Source organism: Acomys russatus, chromosome 27, assembly GCF_903995435.1.
Source record: "Acomys russatus chromosome 27, mAcoRus1.1, whole genome shotgun sequence".
Lineage (NCBI taxonomy): Eukaryota > Metazoa > Chordata > Mammalia > Rodentia > Muridae > Acomys > Acomys russatus.
In genome coordinates, this window is record NC_067163.1 from 53,557,580 (window position 1) to 53,579,796 (window position 22,217).

Consider the following 22,217-nt stretch of genomic DNA (forward strand, 5'->3'; position numbering starts at 1 on the left):
TATTCTGATATAATAGTCCTTTTTATCTTATTTTATTTATTTTATTATTATCCCTTAGAAGCCTGTATATTTTTCTAATGAGAGACAGGAGGGTCCAGACTGGGGAGGTGGGGAGAAGCTGGGAGGAGTAGAATGAGAGGAAACTGTGAGCAGGATGTATTATGTGGGGGGAGAGGAGGCTATTTTTCAATAAAGAAGACATCAAAAAATAGAAAGAAAAGCAGAATAAAAAAAAGTTACATGTTGTTAAAAGATAATCTTTTTTTAATTTTATTTTACTAATTTATTCTTATTACATCTCAATGGTTATCCCATCCCTTGTATCCTCCCATTCCTCCCTCCCTCCCACTTTCCCCTTACTCCCCTCCCCTATGAATGTGACTGAGGGGGACCTCCTTCCCTTTTACATGCTCATAGAGTATCAAGTCTCTTCTTGGTAGCCTGCTATCCTTCCTCTGAGTGCCACCAGGCCTCCCCATCCAGGGGATGTGGTCAAATATGAGGCACCAGAGTTCATGTGAAAGTCAGACCCCACTCTCCACTCAGGATCCGGAGGGTCCTAGAAACCAACAAGAAGAATATTATGAAAAGATAACCTTTTAAAAGATTTATTTAGTCATTTATTCATTAAGTACAGTGTTTTGCCTGAATGTATGCCTGCAGGGCAGAAGAGAGCACCAGATCTCATTACAGATGGTTGTGATCCACCATGTGGTTGCTGGGAATTGAATTTAGGACCTTTAGAAAAGCAGGCAGTGCTCTTAACCTCTGAGCCATCTCTCCAGCCCTAAAGATAATTTTTATAGTTTATTTCAAATGCCACTTTTATCTTTGAAAATTTAGTAGTCAAGAAAACAATTCAATGTTCTGATATAAAAAAAAAAAATCAAGTGTGTGTGTGTGTGTGTGTGTGTGTGTGTGTGTGTGTGTACGCGCGTACGTGAGGGTGTGCACATGTGTTGTGCAGGATTGTGCATGAGTGTAGTTCTCCTTGGAGGCCTGAAGAGCAGTGCAATCCCATGGTCCTGGAGTTATAGGTAGCTGGGAGCTACCCGATGTGGGTGGTGGGGATTCAACTGTGGCCCTCCGCAAGAGTGGTATGTGCGCTTAATCATGGAGCCATCTTCCTTCCCTGACTTTCAGATTGTTCATATGACTGTCCCATTGTCCTCTCCGTACACTAGGATCTTTTTCTACGTATTTGGCTTCTCTTTAGCCATTCTCCATTTTTGTTGTCACGACTTTTATCAGTGTGATGTTACAGGAAACAGAATCTTTGGTTAGCTTGGCAGCTGAGCAGTAACTGTGAGTCTCCAGGTAATTTCTGAACTTCACTTCTCTCTCCTCTAAAAACCAAATGACGTTCAACTCACAGGATAGCTAGGAGAAATTAGGATAATGTGCACAAGATTACAGTCACTATCAGAACTTTTTTTTTTGTTCTTCCCCTGAATTTAAAGCAATTACAAAAACCTACTGTTCTCTCTTGCCCATTTTGTAAATCACTTCCATGTTAATTTTAATAAGAGTACTGTCTGATCAAGACACTCTTCTGATGAGAACTACGCTGCCTGTGGAATGAGTGAAAATGCTCAGAAAAAAAAAAATACCTTGTCTAGACAGAAATTACATTGATTCAAATTGAACCTGTGTTCACTGAATCTGGTGTTTTGCTTCTGCCTTTCCTGTTCAGTCCCCATGCACGCATTGTCAAAAGCCCCACTATATAATATATAACGCACCCTAAAGGCATGCAGCAGCATCCATCTTATAAGAATAGCTTATATTTCTTACCTTACATTTCTTGACCACGTCATAAATAGCTATTTTGTCCTTAATATTTCACAGCTTCATTACCTGGGCTACATGAGGGTCTATCAACTGTTAACCTTGTTGCTTTTTAATTATGCCTTGGTCTCCCCCATACCTTGTTGGTTTTACTGCACACTGCATTTTTTAAAAAATGTTGTTGGGCTGAAGACAGAACTTTTTTGTCTTTTTTCAGAGAGATTTCCTTCTGCGTTCCTGCTAGCAGCTGAATTAGCCAAAAAACTACAAATTCCCAATAGCTTCCATGGGGTCAGGGATTTAGAGTCAATGGCTACTGTATTCCCTCTGAGGGTAATCTGGCTCACGCTCATGCTTTCCCTAGTGTCTCAAGGCCCAACCTGAAACATCATTGATTCACTAAGAGCCTTCTGTCTTAGATGTATGTTTACCTAGAGCCCAAAATAGTTAAAACAAAACAAAACAAAACAACCTATCATCTGTTTCATGCCCTGTTTGCTAGCTTTTTTTTTTTTTGTTTTTACTAACAAAAGAATGTAGAAAAATACAATACTTAGAGATTTGTAGACAAGAATGGTAGCAACTTTCTGATTTAAAAAAATTTAATTGGGTTATTTTTGTGAGTTTCTTCCCTCACCTCCTGTTTTTGACTTAATATATATATGCATATGTATATATAGGTATGTATGTGTGTATATATATTTTCTTTTTAACTAACTTCATAATATCTTCCTCAAATAATTTTTTGAAATATTTTGTTCAATTTATTTCATTGCTATTAGCATAATCAGTAAACTAAATTATGTAGTAGTACCCCATTATTGAAAGTCAATTTTTCAATTGTTTCAAACATTTCAACCGTTATTGAAGTATTACTTAAGTCCAAATTTCTTAAATTGGAATCTATGTAGAACTCAGGGTATTCTTCATTTTAGCATGAGAATTTTACATCTAAATTCTCATTAAGAACTTGAACCAGGTACCCTGACATAAACCAAAGAATAATTTTCTGAACTGGGCACATCAACTCTAGTACATAGAAAACCTACTGAATACTGAAAATACTTCAACTAAAATAATATATATGATATTTTAAAACCTCAAGCAGCAAAATAACTTCTGATGTATAAATTTCATCACACACACACATACACACACACACTATGTATGTGCGCATATTAGTCTTCCAAAATTGAAATCCTACAGTAACTATATTCAAGAAATGTGAATTAGATGAAAGGCTAGAAAATCCAAAAGAATGATTATAAGTATGTTCAAAGTAGAAAAAAATTTCCTGATCAAGAACATAAAATATAGATGATTGAATAAGGAAGGTGATGTGAGGTACAAAACAGAAATTCAGCAAACAGAGGGGAATACTGAATAAAAACTAGTTTGAAATGATTAAGATGAGAAGCAGTAAGTCTAATGATGCGCTCTGGGCAGAGTGTCACTAACATAATGGGTCAATAAGAGAACAGAATATTTGACCTTAAAGACAAAATGAAAGGATTGGTATAATCCAACGAGGACAAAGATAAAATAAGAATGTACCAGCCAGAGTTCCAGAATACATTATGCACTGAAAAGATCAAATATGTGGGCGATAGCCATAGAAGATGGAGAAGAATCTCACTATAAAAGCACAGAATTTTAAAAAAAGGGTCACAACAGGAAATTTCACAGTTAGAAAAAAGATACAGGAGGCATTTAGGCCACCAAATAGACAATAACCACACCCTTGTAATAATACAATGAAAAACAAACCTATAGAACAAAGAAAGAACAGTAAAAGGAGAGAGAGAGAGAGAGAGAGAGAGAGAGAGAGAGAGAGAGAGAGAGAGAGAGCACAATACTAAAATGACAGATTTGTCCACTGGAACTTCGAAAGCCAAGAGAGCCTGGAATGATATATTACAAGTTCTGAGAAACAAAACTGCCAATCTATACTTCTATACCCAGCAAAGCTATCTGTGATAACAGAAGGAGAAATATAAAACTTTGCATGATAAACGTAGGCTAAAGAAATTTGTAACTACTAAGAAATCTCTAAAGAAGACACTTTAAGAAATCCTTCATATTTAAAGAAAAATCAAGCCAATCTATAAGGCCACGGAAAAGAATGAACCGTGGTACAATAGTAATATGACAATATAGCAATATAATAGCAAGAGTGGTCACCTGAAAATAAACTAAACAGAAATATGTACATTAAATAGTATCATGAAATGAAATGACTTAATAGGCCTCTATAGAACATTCCATCCAAATACTGCAGAATACACATAATTATCAGCAGCCTATTGAATGTTCTTTAAAATAGATAATATATTGAAAGTGTTAATAAATATAGGAAAAGTTAAATAATTCTCTGTATTCTGTTTTGGCACAATTGAATGACTACAAACCAACAAGAGAAAAGCTAGGATATACATAGACCCATGGACAATTATAAAAAAAAAAAAAACAACAACTACTATGATAATGAATGAGTTCTTTAAAAAATCAAGAATCAAGAAATTTCCAATATTGAATGAAAATGAAAACACAACATGCCAAAACTATGGGATGCAAAGAAATCAGTACCCAGAAGTAAGTTCGTAGTCCTCGGTGCCTGTATCAAGAAAATAGAGTGATCTCAAATAAATAACATAAAGGTATATCTTAGATCGCAAGTCAGTAGATAGAAAGAAATCATTAAGAATAGAGCCAGAAATAAATGATAATAAACAAAAATATAAAATTCGGTAAAAGGAAGGATTGGCACTTTGAAAAAGCTAAACAAGACTTAAAAAGCCTTAGCCAAAATAACCAAGAGAAAGAGAACACAGAAATTAATAAAATATAAGATGGAAAATGGGTCATTAAAAGAGGTGCCAGTGAAACACAAAAATTTTGTCTACTTTTATTTTATTAAAGTTTCAATTTTTATATTATGATTTTTTAATTTATTTTACATTTCAATCATAGCTCCCTCCCTCCTCTCCTCCTTGTCACACCATCTCTCTCTCTCTCTTCCCCCTTTACCCTTTCCCTTACTTCTCAGGAAGGGGAAGTGCCCTCCCACCAACCCACCTCAGCACATCAAGTCACATCCTTGTCCACTGAGGCCTGACAAGGAAGTCCTACCAGGAGAAAAGTGATAGAAAATCAGACAACAGAATCTGGACAGCGCCTGCTCCTACTTGAAGCCTGAGCTGCCTATAGGGTATAACTGTAGGGGCCCCAAATCCAGTCCTTGCTTGGTGCTTCTGTCACTGCAAGCCTGCCTGGGCCCAAGATAGTTGGCTCTTTGGTCTTCTTGTGGCACTCCTGTCCCCCTCCAGGTCCTTCTGTCCTTCCCTCATTCTTCTACAAGGCTGCCTGCACTCCACCCAGTCTTTGTCTGTGAGTCTCACTATCTGTTTTGACTAATTACTAGGTAGAACCTCTTAGAGGAACCCTATGTTAGGCTCCCCTGTGCAAGCATAGTAAAGTGTTCTTAATAGTGTTACAGGTTGATTTTTTTCTCATGTTGTGGCCAGGGATTGATTGCACTTTCCCTCAATCTCTGCTCTATCTTTATCCCTGCATATCTTGTAAGCAGGGTAGATTTTGGGTCTAAGTTTTTGTGGGCGGGTTCATGTTCCCCTCCCTCCACTAGGAGTTCTGTCTGGTGAGAGGGCGGCCTCTTCAGTCTCCTTTTCCCCTGCTACTAGGAATCTTCACTAGAGTCACTCACTCCTATGTCCTCCCAGAAGGCTATGATTTTTTTTAAAAAAATATTTTCTGGTCCTTGGAGTTGGGAATCTTCTCTTTCTTCTATTGATATTATTCTTAGGTTTCATCTTCTCATCGTATCTTTGATTTCTTTCATGTTTTGTGTTGGGATTATTTTTCGATTTAATATTTTCTTTGACAAGGTATCGATTTTCTTCAATTGTGTCTTCTATGCCTGAGAGTCTCTTCTCCATCTCTCGTAATCTGTTGGTGATACTTGTCTCTATAGCTCCTCTTCTCGTCTTTAAGTTTTCCATCTCCAGAATTTCCTCAGTTTGTGTTTTCTTGATTGTTTCTAGTTCCATGTTCAGGCCTTGAACAGTTTATTTAATTTCCTCCACCCTTTTAATTCCATTTTTTTTCTATATTCCTTTAAGTGATTTGTTCCCTCTTTAAAGGCCTCTGTCATTTTTATTGGATTTTCCTGTGTTTCTTAAAGGGGGTTTCATTTCCTCTTCAAAGGTATGTATCATCTTAATAAGCATAGATATAAGGCCATTTTCTTGTATTTCAGATGTGTTAAGTTACCCTGGGCTTGTTGTAGTAGGATTGTTGGGTTTGGTGGTGCCTCATTGCCCTGGTTTTTGTTGATGGCCTACTAAATCTGATCTTTAGCATCTGGTTTTCCCTTTGGTTGGATGGTTGTCTCTTGTGCCAGCTGGACTTCTCGAGCATTTCGAAGGAGTCCTGGGCTGGAGGCTGGATTTGTCTGTGCTCTGGCAACCTTCCTTTCAATCCTGGATAAGTTTGTGGGCAGGAGGTTAGATCTCAAAAATAGCACACATCTCTCCTCATCTGCCTGTGCCCCAGTAGGCCCTATAGGCAGATGTTTGGTGTAAGGATTTGTAACTTGTTTGATCCTTAGGTTCAGCATGTCTCTTCAGGAAGGCTAGTATAACTGTAGATTGGAGGCTGGAACCATGTGTCTCTGAAAGTTGGCAGCCATGCTCAGGAAGTCAAGAAATCTGAGGAGGCTGGAACTATATGTATCTGGCAGCTGGGATCCCACCTCTCACCCAGGAGCAATGGTGCTGGTCTTTTGGAGTCAGTAGCATGGCTACTTGCTTGCTCCACAATCACTGAGCTCCTGCTACTCAGACACAACGGGTGCTGTGATCCTGTAGGATCTCTTTTCTCTCTCTTTATCTTAAAGCACATATTTTCCTGAGTTATATGGGCTGAAAGAAAACAATGCCAATGGCATACACATAGAAGAAGGAATCAGGGAACCAATTTTATTCACACAACCTTATAAATACCCTTTTAATAAACCTAACCAAGGAAGAAAAAGACCTTTAAGATAAAAACTGACACGCTGAAGGAAAAAAAAAATGAGGAAAATCCTAGAAGAAGAAAAGAAGAGAGAGAAGTGTACTGCTCTTAGTTAGAATTTCATTTGCTGCAACAAAACACTGTAACCAAAAAGAAAATAGGGTAGAAAAGGGTTTATTCAGCTGACACATCCACGTCACTGTTCATCACCAAAGGAAGTCATGACAGGAATGTAAGCAAGGAAGGAACCTGAAGGTAGGAGCTGATGCAAAGGCCATGGAAGAGTGCTGCTGTCTATGGCTTGCTCAGCCTGCTTTATTATAGAACCCAGGGCCACCATCCCAGAGATGAAACCATCCACAATGGGCTGGGCCTTCCATCATTGATCAGTAATTGAGACAATGCCTTACACTTGGATCTCATGGAGACACTTCCTTAACTGATGATTCTAACTTGTATCAAGTTGACACAAACCAGCCAGTACATTTGCTTGTAGATAGAAATTAAAACTACATAATTGGACATACTGTCAAAAGTAATGTACAAATTCAATACAATTCTTCCCCAAATTCCAATGCAATTCTCTAGAGAAATATAAAAAATAGTCTCTCTATAACTTCACAAAGACACTAGATAACCAGTCATGTGCAAAAGATGTACTTCTGGTGCCACTTGATTCCAACACATGCTACAGAGTCACAGTAAGAAAAGCAGTGTAATGCTGGCACAGTAGAGACACATAGATTAGTGTACCATAATTAAGGACCTAGATATACGTCACCTGATCTTTGAAAAGGATATAAAACACACTACACATTAGAGAACAGACAGCATCTTTGGGAAACAGTGATGGGGAAAGTGGCCATATGTACACATCAAAGAGTAAAACTAGATCCTAATATCACTCTGCACAAAATTTAGCTCCAAATGGATCAAGGACTCAATAGAAGAGCTGAAACTGTGACTGCTAGAAAAAAAATTAGGAGTGTCCTTCAAGATAAAGGCATGGAGACGGTGCAGATGACTCTGACCACTCAGGAGATAAGGCCACTGAACAGCAAATGGAATCTCATGAAGTTAAAGCAATATTGCCCAGCAACAGAATCCATCTTGTGCGTGAAGCAGCAGCCCAGAAGATAGGCAGTGTCTTTGGCTGCTATACACAGGTCAGAGGCTGTGTGTGCCATCTAATTTCATTCTTCCTGTCCATATTAACTTGGCTGTTCTCATTCTTTTACCCTTCGATATGAATTTTAGAATCAGCATGATACTTATTATAAAAATTCTGTTGGGTTTTGATTAAGATTTCTTTGAATGTATAACTTGATTTGCAGGAAATCACTATCATTACAGTTGTGGGTTTCTAGACCATGATTATGGAATTACTTTTGTCAGAGTTAAATCTGAATTTCTCTCAGCAATGTTCTACCGACTTTTTTCTATCCTGTTTTTTCTATCGATCATCAATGATTTGATAGTTTGCTTATGGTATGTACTTTTAAATCTAATTTTAAATGGTTTGATATAAACAGAAAAATAACCAAAAACTTCTTGATTTTATTTGAATCCTCCTTGTTCTTTTGATCTCAAATACACCTTCAAAGGCTCTCATTCTCCAGGATGAATTGGGGATGGTAGTCCTTCATCTGCCCTTCAGATGACTTTTCAAGTAAATATTCTTTCTTGAATATTTGTCTTTCTACTTCATTGGTCTGATGTGAGACAAAAAGACAGATCTGGGTCCAATGACAGTGAGGTATGAATTTTATAAACTAGTAAAATTGATTTACTGAACACTCTTGATGTCTACAATCTTGAGAGTTATTTATCTTATTTGGTCAACATCCAGCATTGTTGTCTAGCTTTTGTATCAATGCAATGCTGCCCACATACCATGGCTTAAGAAATAGTCCTTTCCTTCATATTTTTTGGGAGAAGTTGTTCGTAGAATCAATATTTTTCATTAAATATTTTGTTTGATTCACCTACGAGCCCACGTGAGCCTGCAGGTATTTGCAACTTAGGTTTTAATGACTCTAATACAAATGAGGTTGGCCAGGCTTTCTATTTCTTTTTGAATGAAATACCATGGCTCTTTATTGTTCAGGGTTTTTCTTCTATTCCCAATAAGCTACCTTATATATTGGCATAATATTGAGTTGTTCAATTTTTGCCTTTTTATTCTTTTAATAACTATGGAAGCTGTGTCATTATCTACTTTTCTTTTTGTTGTGATCATTTCTTCCCTCACTTATGTTTCTCCTTACTTATTGGGAAACACCATCTGTACTGATCTTAAAAAAAAAAAAAAAAAAACAAATGCTGATTTATCTGATGTATCTATACCATTATTTTATGTTTAATTATAATGACTTTGACATTTATTATATAATTCCTCTGACTATTTGGGGTTTAATTTTACTTTGCCTTGTCAGATACTTAAGATATAAATTTATATTAATTTTGGGCCATTTTCTCTTTAAGTCAGGTTTTCACTTAAAGCTAATAATTTCCCTATAAGTTGTAGTTTATTCCCTCCTTGGGCCTGGGCTCCATAAGAGAACTAAGGCCCTTCTCTGTGTGCTGTGATTTTGAAACTGTCATGGCAGACTCCTTTCCCTCTTCCCAGCAGAAACCGTATTAAATTTCCTGAAAACAATTTACATACAGTTTCCTGTTTCATGTTTGACATGTGTTGATAAGTCTAGTCATTACTATTAAGTGTTAGATCGAACCTGAGCATCTTCTCAAATAATTTTTACCCGTTTTTCATCTGAAATCTTCTCATTTACTTTGTTGACTTCAACCATTGCATTTTGACTTTATCTTTGCTCACTTTGTGCAGATAGAGTCCCTGCCTGTGGTTCTCACATCACTGGAGTTATCTAATCTCAGGTTTTATATCTTGTCCTCCCTCGTCTTTATCTCACCTACTGGTTCTTTTTCAGTTATCCTTTCATTCTGAATCTTCAGGGTAAGTTTTAATCTTTACTTTCTTCTTAATAGTTTTCACTCATTAAAAGCAATAGTAAGGATCTGGACCGAGGGGGCCCTGCAAAAACTATTGTACCAACCAAGGACAATGCATGTAGTGAACCTAGACCCCTTATTCAGATCTAGCCAATGGAGAGCTCATTCTCCATGGTTGTCACAGAGTGGGGACTGCCTCTGACCTGAACTCTGGTGCTCCCCAGATTTGATCATTTCCTCTTGGTGGGGAGGCCTGGCGAGAACACAGAGGAAAGGGAACCTAATTATCTGGATAAGACCTGATGGGCTGTGGTCATATGCTGGGGGAGAAGGTCTCCTTCAGAGGTCTAGGGAAGGACAATAGGGTGGAAGAGGGAGGGAGGGTGGGAATGGGAAGATACAAGAGAGGGGATAACAATCAGGATGCAATCTGAATAAATCATAATAAATTAAAAAGTGAGAGTAAGATTTTTGTAAAGATACATTTTAGCATTAGAAGAAATTGGAAGGTACAGTTTATATACACCTCACTCCCAATTTCTCTTACTCAGATTTACTTTTTAGTTCAGTGGTACATTTGTTGCTGTTGTTGAATCAATTATTGATATATGAATAGATATAGTCCATGTATTACCCACAGTTTAAACAATAAGTGAATTAGGGATGAATAGAGGTTATATAAATGAATGACTCTATAGTCTAGATAAATTGCATCTTCTGAGAAAAGCATGATAATAAATACTTGTATTCGTAAAGCTAGATATGAGGCAATCAAATAGCTCAGATATTACCATACGCAATGTGTAAATTCTTCTGTAAAACATACACAAAGGAAGAAAGAAAAATTTTCATAAATTAATATTAATTTTTATAGCTCCATGCCCCTTTGGAGAGATGGAGGAGGGTCTGTTTTTCCTGGCTTAACTGTATTTCTAAACAAAATTAGCAAACAAACAAACCTCTTCCTACATAGACCACCGAGGCAGAAAATTCAAAAGCACATTGACGCAAACTGCTTGTGTCTTTAACCTTTGGGGATGCTTCTAACTGTGAGTAATTCTGGTTCTAATTTTCAGGTACCCAGGGAGCTTCAAAGGCTAGGTGAGTGACTGATTTCATTCTTGGTCAGCAAGAGAGAAAAGTACATCTTCTTCAAAAGGGCAATGACTCTTTATGCTTGTCTGCAGGGTTCAATTTTACAGTCATGTTAGTTTGTGTCACAACATATTGGAAAGCTGGTTGGTGACTTATTCAAACTGAACTTCTAGGGAAGACACAGTCATGCGGTACTTGATGTTTCCCAACTCTACAGGATGCTCAACCTGTGTGCTCTGCACTGATTACAGTCGGTGCAAGGCTTTGTTTTGTATTCTTTACTTTTATTTTTTAACATTGGTTCTTTGACGATTTCATAGATGTATATCATGCGTTCTTGTAACTTTCTTTCCATACTCTCTCTTATATCTTTCTTATTCTTATTAATACCTCACTACTTGTCCTCCCAGATTCATGACTTTTGGGTTTTCTGTGACTCAGTTACTTAACACGGGTCATCTGTGTGACTGTCGGATTAGGATTACTCATTGGATCCTGATGGAGTCACCAGTGAGTACCTAATTGAAGGCACTAGGTACACGTTACTCTATATCTGTACAGGAAATAGATCAGCAATGAGAGGCCAGGCTGTCTGAGACCTTGTTCCATCTTTGCCTGGCTGTTGCTAGGCCCAATCTTGTATAAACCTCATCTAGTCATCACTTCGTGGGAGTTTATGATTGCTCTGAGTGTATTGCACAAAATACAGCATTTCACAGTGTTTACCTGGAAGACAGGTTCTGTTTCTAAATTATGATTATTCATGAGTTTCCAGTTATACATCTTTAAATCAGCACTTTACATTTTAAATATTAATTCATAGATCGTCCTTTTATGATAAGCCCATTGGCTTGAGAGGTAATAGTTTCCTATGTACTCAAGCTATGGACACCTTAGCAGGAAAGTCTAAGTGTTATAGAAATTTTTATTTTCTGTGTAGTAAGCATTTAAGCAGAATGACAACTTTTAAAAATAGATTTGTAATACCAACCAATGCTCTTGTTTTAATACTAAAGTTGTCAGAACTCTTTAATTCTTAAGTATTGTACATATAACTCTTTGTAAACTTCTATATTCATTCTCCTTATTTATATATAAAGGCTGGTGAATTAGTTCAGCTTATAATAGTACTTGCCCACAACCCTGATGACCAGAGTTTGATCTGGTCTATCTATAGCCTGTAGTGTCTAGAGAAACACTGTTGGCTCATTATAAGGTAACTTTATTTTAATTCTTCGTGTGTGGGCATGCATATGTGTGTGTGTGTGTGAGAGAGAGAGAGACAGAGACAGAGAGAGAGAGAGAGAGAGAGAGAGAGAGAGAGAGAGAGAGAGAAACAGAGAGACAGACAGATAGACACAGACATAGACACAGACATAGACACAGACAAAGAGCGATTCTGCATAGCAGGTTTTTATATGACTTTTCAAAAGCACCTTCAGTGTTATTATGAAAAATAATGTTTCAATTGCTCCTAGATGCAAGCATGTATGAAAACATGCTTCAGTGGTGTATGAGAACACCATAAACAAAAGTTTGGTAAGGGCATTCAAATTTCACCTTGAGGTGAATTGCTTTCACAATTTTTGCATTTGTGAAAGCACTACCTTATTCATTATACTTTTCAGTCACAAACTATGAAAAGAAATGCTTCAACTGCTCCTATGATGCAAGCAAGTTCAAGGTTTATAAGAACACATTAAACAAAAGTTTGGAAAGGTCTTTCATCATATCAGTATACATTTGCTTTTGTGAATGTGCCTTGTGGTGAATGGCTTTCACAAGTTTGACAGTGGTCAGACTGCTGCCATATTTACTCTATTTTCCAATTCCCTACTATCAATAGGAATGTATCAACTGCTTGACTAATGCAATCAAGTTCACAGATATAAAAATACCTTAAACAGAAGGTAAGGGCATTCAGTTTACATAATATAGGGGTGCTTTTGTTTTCTCAAAGATGTATTTGAAACACATACTTGGTGTTATATATTCCCTCCTCATTGCTCAGCTATTTTCTGTTAATATATGGTATAGCCAAATTGCTTATGACATCAAATAGTTTCATCATAGAACATGGAGAAATCAAACTGTTACCCATGTACAAGCTTTATCCTTACTGGAGAGGTTTCATGGTGTCTGAGGGTGCTGTGAATACTGCTAGAGGAAAATACAATCATGAACTGTACTAATCCATGAACCGTGTGATCTACAATAATGACTGGCTCAATGGTGACACAGTGAAGCAAACATTCTGGGAGTAGCCAATCACTTTCTAATTGGATTTAGGTATTGTTCCACAAGATGAAATCCATACCTGTTACCATTATCAGATCAAAAGTCTGTGGTCATAGGTCACAGCAGAGAGCCTACTTCTGTTATTCTACCAAACAGACATAGTACCAGACTGGTTCCTAATGACTTATTTTATAGCCATAGGTTAATGTGACTCTCTCTCCTCATCAGACAACTGATTAACATAGAGAGTCACAACTAGACTACAGAATGTTCAATCCTAAACGGAAAGTATACACTGCAACCCCTCCTCCCAAGGCTGATGAATCATGGATGACGGAAAATAAAAAGTTTAAAAGGTAGAGGCAACACACAATTACAAGTAAATGCTGTCTTCTGGACACAGCAGAACAGTTTCACATATGACCTCTAGCTTAATCCAGACAAAATTCCAGCATGGATAGAGGAGGTAGACCAGAAGTCCCACTTGCTGTTGGCAATTGATAACTGCTGTGAGAGGAAAGGCAAGTCTTCACTAAGAATATAGGCTCTGATAAGTTAACTATGTTCCAGTGAAAGGCCACATGTCCAAGGATATTTGGGCAGCACAAATTGGTCCCAATGGGTTAAAAAAAATACAAAATTGAGTAGGTAGTGAAGGAAGGTGGATCAAGGAAGAGTTAGTGGAGAGTGGGAGAATATGATTTGAAATGTATGAAATTCTCAAAGCTATAACACCATCCTTAAGCTAATGAAAATAGCTTTAAAAAATAAATAAGATAAAAATAATAAATTTCATTTTATTAACCATTTTCCAGGATAGACTTGTAGCTCATTATACTGTATGTGTTGTATGTGTTCAAGATCCTGTGTTCAATCCTAAGCACAACTGCATTACAACAAATTAGTGATAACTATTGTTTTAATGCTTTATGTGATTGTTCAAAATAATCTCACAAAATCCTACATTAGGTGATATCTTATGTGTCATTTATTGGCACTTACGGATGCTTAGAGGTTTCTCTAAACATGTGAATGTTACCTTTGAAGTAAACCCAATTCATATTTCATCAAAACAGTCTGAATCTTTCACTGAGTAGTAATAAAGGCCCTGTCTACCATAAGATGGCTTGTTGGGGAGTAGGTGGGGAAACTAGGGTAAACTGTATTTCAGTTCAAATGAAGTAACAGAGTTGCAACAAAGACTCTGTCTGTTTCTTCATCTGCCAAAATGTTTGAATGAGTTAAAAAATGCCTGAAAGGTTCCAAATATCTCAGTTGTTTGCAAGACACAATCTGGCCAATTCCCTTTCTCTTTTCATTTGGTATGTGTTTTCCCCTCAATTAAAAAAAAGTAAATGTAAATAAGTTGACTAACTTGTGAATGCAATGCTGACTGAAAGTGATGCTCCTTTTCAGACCAAGATATTATAATTTAGTGTCTCAGTAGATAGTAAGAATGATTTGAGATCTGGGATGTTATAATGACAAATCAAATTAAAGGCCAGTTTAGTTGACAGTTTCTAATTTGTGCCCTGAATGTTTCTCCATGTTTTCTGCCTTCCAAATTCAAATATATTCAACTATTTTCATACACAAAATGATTATAATCATTTGTATAATGAAGACTTTGTTTGAGCATTTAGGTATACAAATTTACAACAGCAATTCCTTCAATTGATCTTTTATTATTCTATACATGTGTGTCTTCTAAGTTGGGTAAATAAAATATCTACAGATAGGACATTTTTATTGTTGCATCAGAAGTCCTTATTACTTAAAATTAGTGTGCAGATAAATTTTGGGCAATTGTGAGTAAAATATAGGTGCCAACGGTTTTAAAGAAGCAGTGTGTGTGTGTGTGTGTGTGTGTGTATGTGTGTGTGTGTATGTGTGTGTGTGTGTGTGTGTGTGTGTGTGTGAGAGAGAGAGAGAGAGAGAGAGAGAGAGAGAGAGAGAGAGAGAGAGACTTCCAAAAGAAATTTCCAGTTCAAATCATACCCAAGAAGCCAAAATTTTCTGAATAATCTTTTAAACTCATGAAAAAGTAAATAGGAAATTGGATATCAAGGCTTCTCCAGGAGGAAATGCCTCTGTAAAAACTAGAGTTTGAAAACATGTTGCTTATGTTGTTGCCATTTCCCAGCCTGAGAATGAGAGTAAATGCATGCATTGTAAGTCTGCCAGAGTATCCCTTCAGCTCACCAGACCCCCTTGATCAGCCTGCATTTTCTCCTGCAAAAAACAGCAAACTGCCAAAGCAGTTGTTTTCAGCTCACTTCCAGACACTCCGATTTTTATATTGTTGTATGGGGCAAAATGGTTATGTTATAAAGGTGTGCAATATAAATGTGATATTAAAAAGTAATATAAATATAGACAAAAGAAATGTAGACATTGATTCTAGACATCTAGAGTATAGCTGTAGGCATTCTAGTTGAATTTTACTTCTTTGGCAAAGTCTCTTTAGTCTAAGGTTTAGCTGTATTTTTTATACTATAGGGATTGCAGGCTAATGATGGTGAGGGACAGGGTCTTACAGAATAAAGAGGAATGAACTTTCATCCTCTGTATCACACGTTGCATGAGCTCTGTCAACAAATCACATTGACCTATTATTGAAAATATCTAGATGCTACTTTCTTGCTTTTAATTTACTCTATCATTAAAAGAGAGCAGGTGTGTGTGTGTGTGTGTGTGTGTGTGTGTGTGCGTGCCTGCGTGTGTGTCTGTTTGAGCGCACGTGTGTGTACCAAGGTTCATATGTAGATATTCAGACACAATGTTTAAGAGTTGGTTCTGTCCTTCTTCAGTGGGTTGTTGGGATTGAACACTGGTCTTCAGGTTTTCATAGACGGCCGCCCTTAAATGTTATTTTGTTTCCCTATGACATTCACTGCTGCCTTTTATAGCACAAAGTGTCCTCTATGTTTAACCTAAATTACTGCACTATGTTCCCCATTGGCCCTCTTCTTCATATCTCTGCATGTATCTTATTTCTTATAACAACCTCTTTAAAATGTGAATCAAAAAAGCCACTATGATGCTTAAGATTTTTCCTGGCATCACATCTCCTTCAAAGAACCAGTATCCTTCCGAGGGTCTGCCCAGCAAAGGCACACTGTGTTGGTGCTTTGTCAACTGTGCTGCCCTCCCCACCTCTGACTTCCCTTACCGCCTCAGGAGCACAGGTGTGCAGAAGACTCAGTCTTTGCCCTGTCCTCTGCCTGAGATTCGCTCTACAGAAGCCACAAGGCTCCCATCTCTCACATTAATAACTTTTATTAGACCCCAATTTTCTTAGAGAAGCCACGTCTAATTACCTTATTATTAAACAACTCACAACTTGGCACCTGATGCCTCTTAATGTCCCGCCTGACCCATTTTCTTCATGTAATTTTGCTGTATGACTTTCTGCTGTACTTTGGATATTGCTACTCTGAAGATTCATCAGTTAAAAGTCATTCTATTCAAGGGTGGCAATGAGAGGTGACGGAGTTTTGTGGAAGGTCCTTGAGTTGTTATGGCATGCCAACCCCCCACCCCAGAAGAGATCCAGGAACATCAGCCTTTCTGCTTCCTTGCCTTCAACGTGTGATTTTTTTTTTCACCTGCATACTCACCTGTCATATGTGACATGAACTAGAGGAGTCTAGCCAGACCTGAGCCAATGTCATACTCCTGAACCTCTACAACTGTGAGCTAAACATTCTTACCTTTCTATACTGACATACGTGTAAAGTATTTAATTTAAGAGCAATGAAAATGGGCTAATATCATCTTCCTGCTCACAAACGGACGCATTTACTTGTTATTTCTCTCTTCATAATCTCCACAAGGCTAATAATGGTGCTTTCTGTATAATTCGCTGATGAATGCACACAGAATAAAGAAGTGAAAGATTCAGTGTAGGGACTGAACATGTGATTTTTGAATAAAACAGTAAGAGAAAAAATGAACAGGATAAAAAAGCAGAATATTAATGTTTCATATTATCCTGCTCAAATCCCCTAATAACACTAAGTGAGGAGATCATGTTATTATCTCCATTTGGTAGCTCATAAGAAAATGCCCCAAAATCTAAGTATCTAAAAAGATTACTCTTATCATGTAGAAGCACTCTGTCCCGAAAGTGTTTATTCTTCAACTATATTTTTACTGAGATAACACTTGAAAACTACCTAAAATTTATAATAGTAATATGTAGCTAAATAGAAGAGTTGTTGCTTTTATGAGGAATGAAACAAAGCAAGGTCGTTTATTGTAACTTTGACCCCTATTCAAAGTAGAATGTGTTGAACAAAACCACATCATAGACACAGATCTACCCCCACATGAAGTGTTTTACTTCCCTTTTTATGTGACCTTTGAGATGTCTATTTCTGGATACTCCATGACATTTCTCAACTTTAGATGCATGAGGAGGGTGAACAAGAACAGTTGGTTAAAGTTTATATGTTGATTCATCTTTAAATATAGCCATATGATCTACACTGGACAAGGCATGCATATTTTATAGAAAATTGTTACATTTTCCTTTTACATAAAGAAAAGCTCTAAGTTTGGATCAAGCATAGGCTAGAGCAAAAAAAGACCTTTTAAGGACTCAATATGATATAATTTAGTATTTTCAGACTTAGATTAACAGCATTGAAGATACACTACTGAGTATTTTTTTTTTATTTAAGTAGATTTGATATCCATACTTAAATGCATGACTAGTTTACCCAAATAATGAAACCATGGATTTGTAGTACCATTTCTTCTATCATATATCAAATATGTAAGAATTAAAAAATTTGTAAAGCCTATCATTATGTTCATGGGAATCGCATAGCCTTTCACATATGTGGCATGGAATTCATGTGTTTGAACATTTCATGGAAACACTGATAGAAAAAAACCAAATTATACTTTTTAGTACTGAATGGGACTTTGTATTAAGGTGATTTCTTAAGGTAGAGGTGTGTGTGTGTGTGTGCGCGCACGCGTGCGCGAAATCTCAAAATGGTTACATAGTTTTTAAAATCACTGTTCCTTTAAACATTGAATTTGTGGTATACAAGAAGGTTTATAAAATATTGTTGAAATATTTATTTTATTGTGATCTTAAAAATGCCCTTAAAAGTATACATTTGTAGCCTCCCACTTCAGTGATCCTCTTCCATTCATTTATTCACTCAACCAGAGCTCATATTTTCACTGTGCTGAAGATGAGTCAACAGTCTTTAGAGTCTGAGCCTTACAAGCCTCTCATCTCCTTCAGTTTTTCTCATACTGTTGCTATTATTAAATTTTCACCATGATATTTGATGTTGGCCTGCCTAATGCATACGTTTGTTATCAGTCTGACTTTCTTGTACTACTAACATAAATCTATATGCATTAGTGAAGCTCTTTCTTTTGTCTTTGATTTAATTTGTTGTTGATTTAGTTGTTGTGATTAAATTTGTTCTTTGACAATTCCAGATGTGTATAAAATAGTTCTGGAGGCTGTCAAGGCCTCAAACTGTTTTTTCTTCCTCCTTCCGAAAACCACTAATTTCTTCCCTACCAAGCTAGGGTCTCACACCCATGTCTTTTTGTTTGTTTACAATGCACTGACTTTGACCAGGGCCATCTATGTGAATATGGATTTGGAGCTGTCAAGCAGAGCTAGCTGTACCAGTATGCACACAATGAAAGCCAATGGCTCTCCTTCTCTCAATCAACCAGTGGCCAAAAGTTCAACAGTAGACAGATAGAGCCCATGAACCTCTTCCTACCCATTGCCAAGAACTGACAGGGCTACACTACCGCAGGGCCAGTGCAATTAAGCACAGTTGCTGCTGTGAGCTCATATCTGCAGTGGCTGTGTGGTGTCCAGAGGTTGGCACCTTGTAGGCTTTCTCCATATCTCTGGTTCTTACATTCTGTCAGCACCCTCTTTTCCAATGTTCCTTGAGACGTGGTATAAATGTCCAGTGTAGGGCTGAGCTCATAACCATTGCTCATCTTCAGTATCTTGGGCAGCCATTGGGTGTCTGGATTCCCAAATGTTCACAGGCTTTCTTATTAGGGCTGAGAGTAACATTGTCTTTGAGTACAAACATGGGTATTTAGAAGGCAGTTTGAGACCATGTCTATTTAGCTAAAGGTCAGTAGTAAGCCCCACCCTCAACACATATGAGATGATCTCTTTTCTCAATCCCTTTTTATAGCATAACTAATATGTCAATCAACAGCTTTGGGTGATATGTGCCTTTGAATTCCATGCTTTCATTTCTGAGTTACCAAGATGAGTGTAAGAAAAAGAATTATTCATTTGCAAAAGAAATTGAAACTTCTTTTTTTATATATAGTCAAGGATATTTTTATTCATTAAATATCACATTCTTTACAGAGACTTTTAATAGTTTCCACCCTGGCTACAACTGCAGATTATCCTACTTCTCTGTGAAGACCTTCACTAAACATTATGACAGAACTGAACACTATGGACCAGAAGTCATCAAGGGCCATGGTTGCCTCCTAGGAATGATGTTGGGTAGATGATATGTAGGCTTATAGTCTCCCAAGCAGAACTAAAAATAAGAAAGACTAAATTAAAAAAAACAGCAACAACAGCTAAATAGCTGTTTGCTATGAATGGAAAATAATGACCCCAGAGCCACAAAAATAATAGTGAACTTTACTTCTATGTGACTGTATTTTGAGGAAATCCCCAAGAGAAACCATAAAACTCCTTGATTTCCTGCTTACATGGCCCCATGTGTATTTCAGAATTATCAGTTCATTATTTTTATTTGAAACGCTTACATGATGTCAGCAACATTCCTTGGATTTGAGGGTGGTGTGCAACTCTGTGATAGAAGTGATTCTGAGTTAGGAAAGGTGTATAGGGGACCCATTGGAGAAATGCTCTCTCTCTCTCTCTCTCTCTCTCTCTCTCTCTCTCTCTCTCTCTCTCTCTGATTTTGGATTTTTGATACAGGGATTTCTCTGTTGTTCAACTTTGGCTGTCATGGAACTTGCTCTATAGACCAAGCAGGCTTCAGATTCACAGAGATCCACCTGTCTCTGCCTCCCATGTGCTGGGAGTAAAGGTATGCACCACAGCTACCCGACTAATGTTATGTTTCTTGCACTGGGAGATGACTTTGAAAATAACTATTTAATAACTGGAACAATAGCTCAGTTAGCAAAGTGTCAGGCATAAAAGGATGAGAACCGGTATTTATTGCCCAGCACGTATGTAAAAGCATGCATGGAGCACACATTTGGGATTCCAGACCTGGGGCTGTCTGGCCAGCCAATCTAGTGCGAAAGCCTGTTTCATAAATCAAGGCGACCGTCTGATTTCTCCACATACCTGCACTGTGGCTTCTTCCTCACTTCCAGATCTCTATAAAACCCCAATTTAAACAAACAAATCTAAAATTTCAGAGATATGATCCACATTTAAAAAAAAACATATGGTGTTTAGTTTTCTGGGCCTGAGTTACTACTTTTATTTTTTAGTTGGTTTCATTCTCTTTAATTTTCATTAAATTTTTTTTTACAGCTTAATAAAATCCCATTGTTGATATGCTCTGTATTTGCATTATCCACTCATTAACTGATTGACATCTAAGCTGATTCTGTGTCCCAGCTATTGTGCATTGAAAAATACATGGATATGCAACTTTCAACTGTATATATATTATATTTTTTAAAAAGAGTATATGAATATATTCCTTTATTGACATCTGGGACAACATTTGTTATCATTTTTATTTCTGATGATAGGCCTTCAGACTAGGGTGAGCTGGAATCCCAAAGTTGTTTTAGCTTACATTTCCCTAAAGGCAAAGGATGCTGAACACTCTGTATTTACCAGCCACTTGCATTTCATCTTTTGAGAACTTTCCAGCTCAGAAAAATTCTACAATGGGTAGTTTGTTTCTGGTTTTGTTGTTATTCTCTCTCTCTCTCTCTCTCTCTCTCTCTCTCTCTCTCTCTCTCTCTCTCTCTCTCTCTCTCTCTCCTCTCTCCTCACTCCTCCTCCCTCTCTCTCTCTCTCTCTCTCCTCGCTCCTCTCTCCCTCTCCTCTCTCTCCTCCTCTCTCTCTCTCTCTCTCTCTCTCTCTCTCTCATCTTTTGAAACAGGGTTTCTCTGTGTTGCCCTGTAGCCCTGGCTTCTGGCTGTTGTGGGACTCTGTATAATAGGCTGGCCTTGAATTCAGAGATCCGCCTACCTCTGCCTCCCAAGTGCTGGGATTACAGGCCAAGCTACTTCGTCCACCTCTTGTTTCTATTTTAAAGCAAACTCTGGCTAACTTTTATTTTAAGATAAACTGAAATGTTCATATTTTTTAAACCATCAATAATTTGTATAGTTCTTTTTGTTCCTTTTATTGAAAGTAGCTTTTCCTCTTTCACGTCATGTATCTTGAGTACAATCTCATGCCCTTCTATCATCCTAGCTCCTCCCCTGCTCCCCTCCCATCTGGATCCATGCTCTTTCTGTCTCTCATTAGAAAACAAACAGATATCTAAGGAGTAAAAATAAAATATAATAAGACAAAACAAAAACTAATAACATCAAAATAGGACCAAACACAGAGAAGGAAAAGAGTTCAAGAGAAAGCACATGTAACCAATGTAGACACAGAGACTCACTCGCTTATATATGCAAATACCATAAAAACACTAAATTGGAAGCCATATACAAAGGACCTGTAAGATAAAGAGAAAAAAATGTACATATGTGTATGTGTGTATAAATAAATAAAATAATAGGAATAAAAAGATAGACACGACATTATCAGACAAGGAACTTCAAAAGATGACAAGTTCATTTTTTTGTTGGTCATCGACTGCTGGGCATGAAGCCTACCCCTAAGAGCAGTCTGTTTCCCACTGAGAGTCTCTTGGGGAAAACTAAATTTTCATTTGCAGGTGGTTACTAATTGGAGATAGCATCTGGGTTAAGGATGGGGCGATGTGTCTGCTTCTCCTTTCAGCTCTAGGAACCCATCTGGTGCACACCCATGCAGGTCTATGGATGTGGCCTCAGTCTCCGTGAGTTCATATGCACATCAATCCTGGTGATTGAGAGGGCCTTGAATTCTTGGTGCC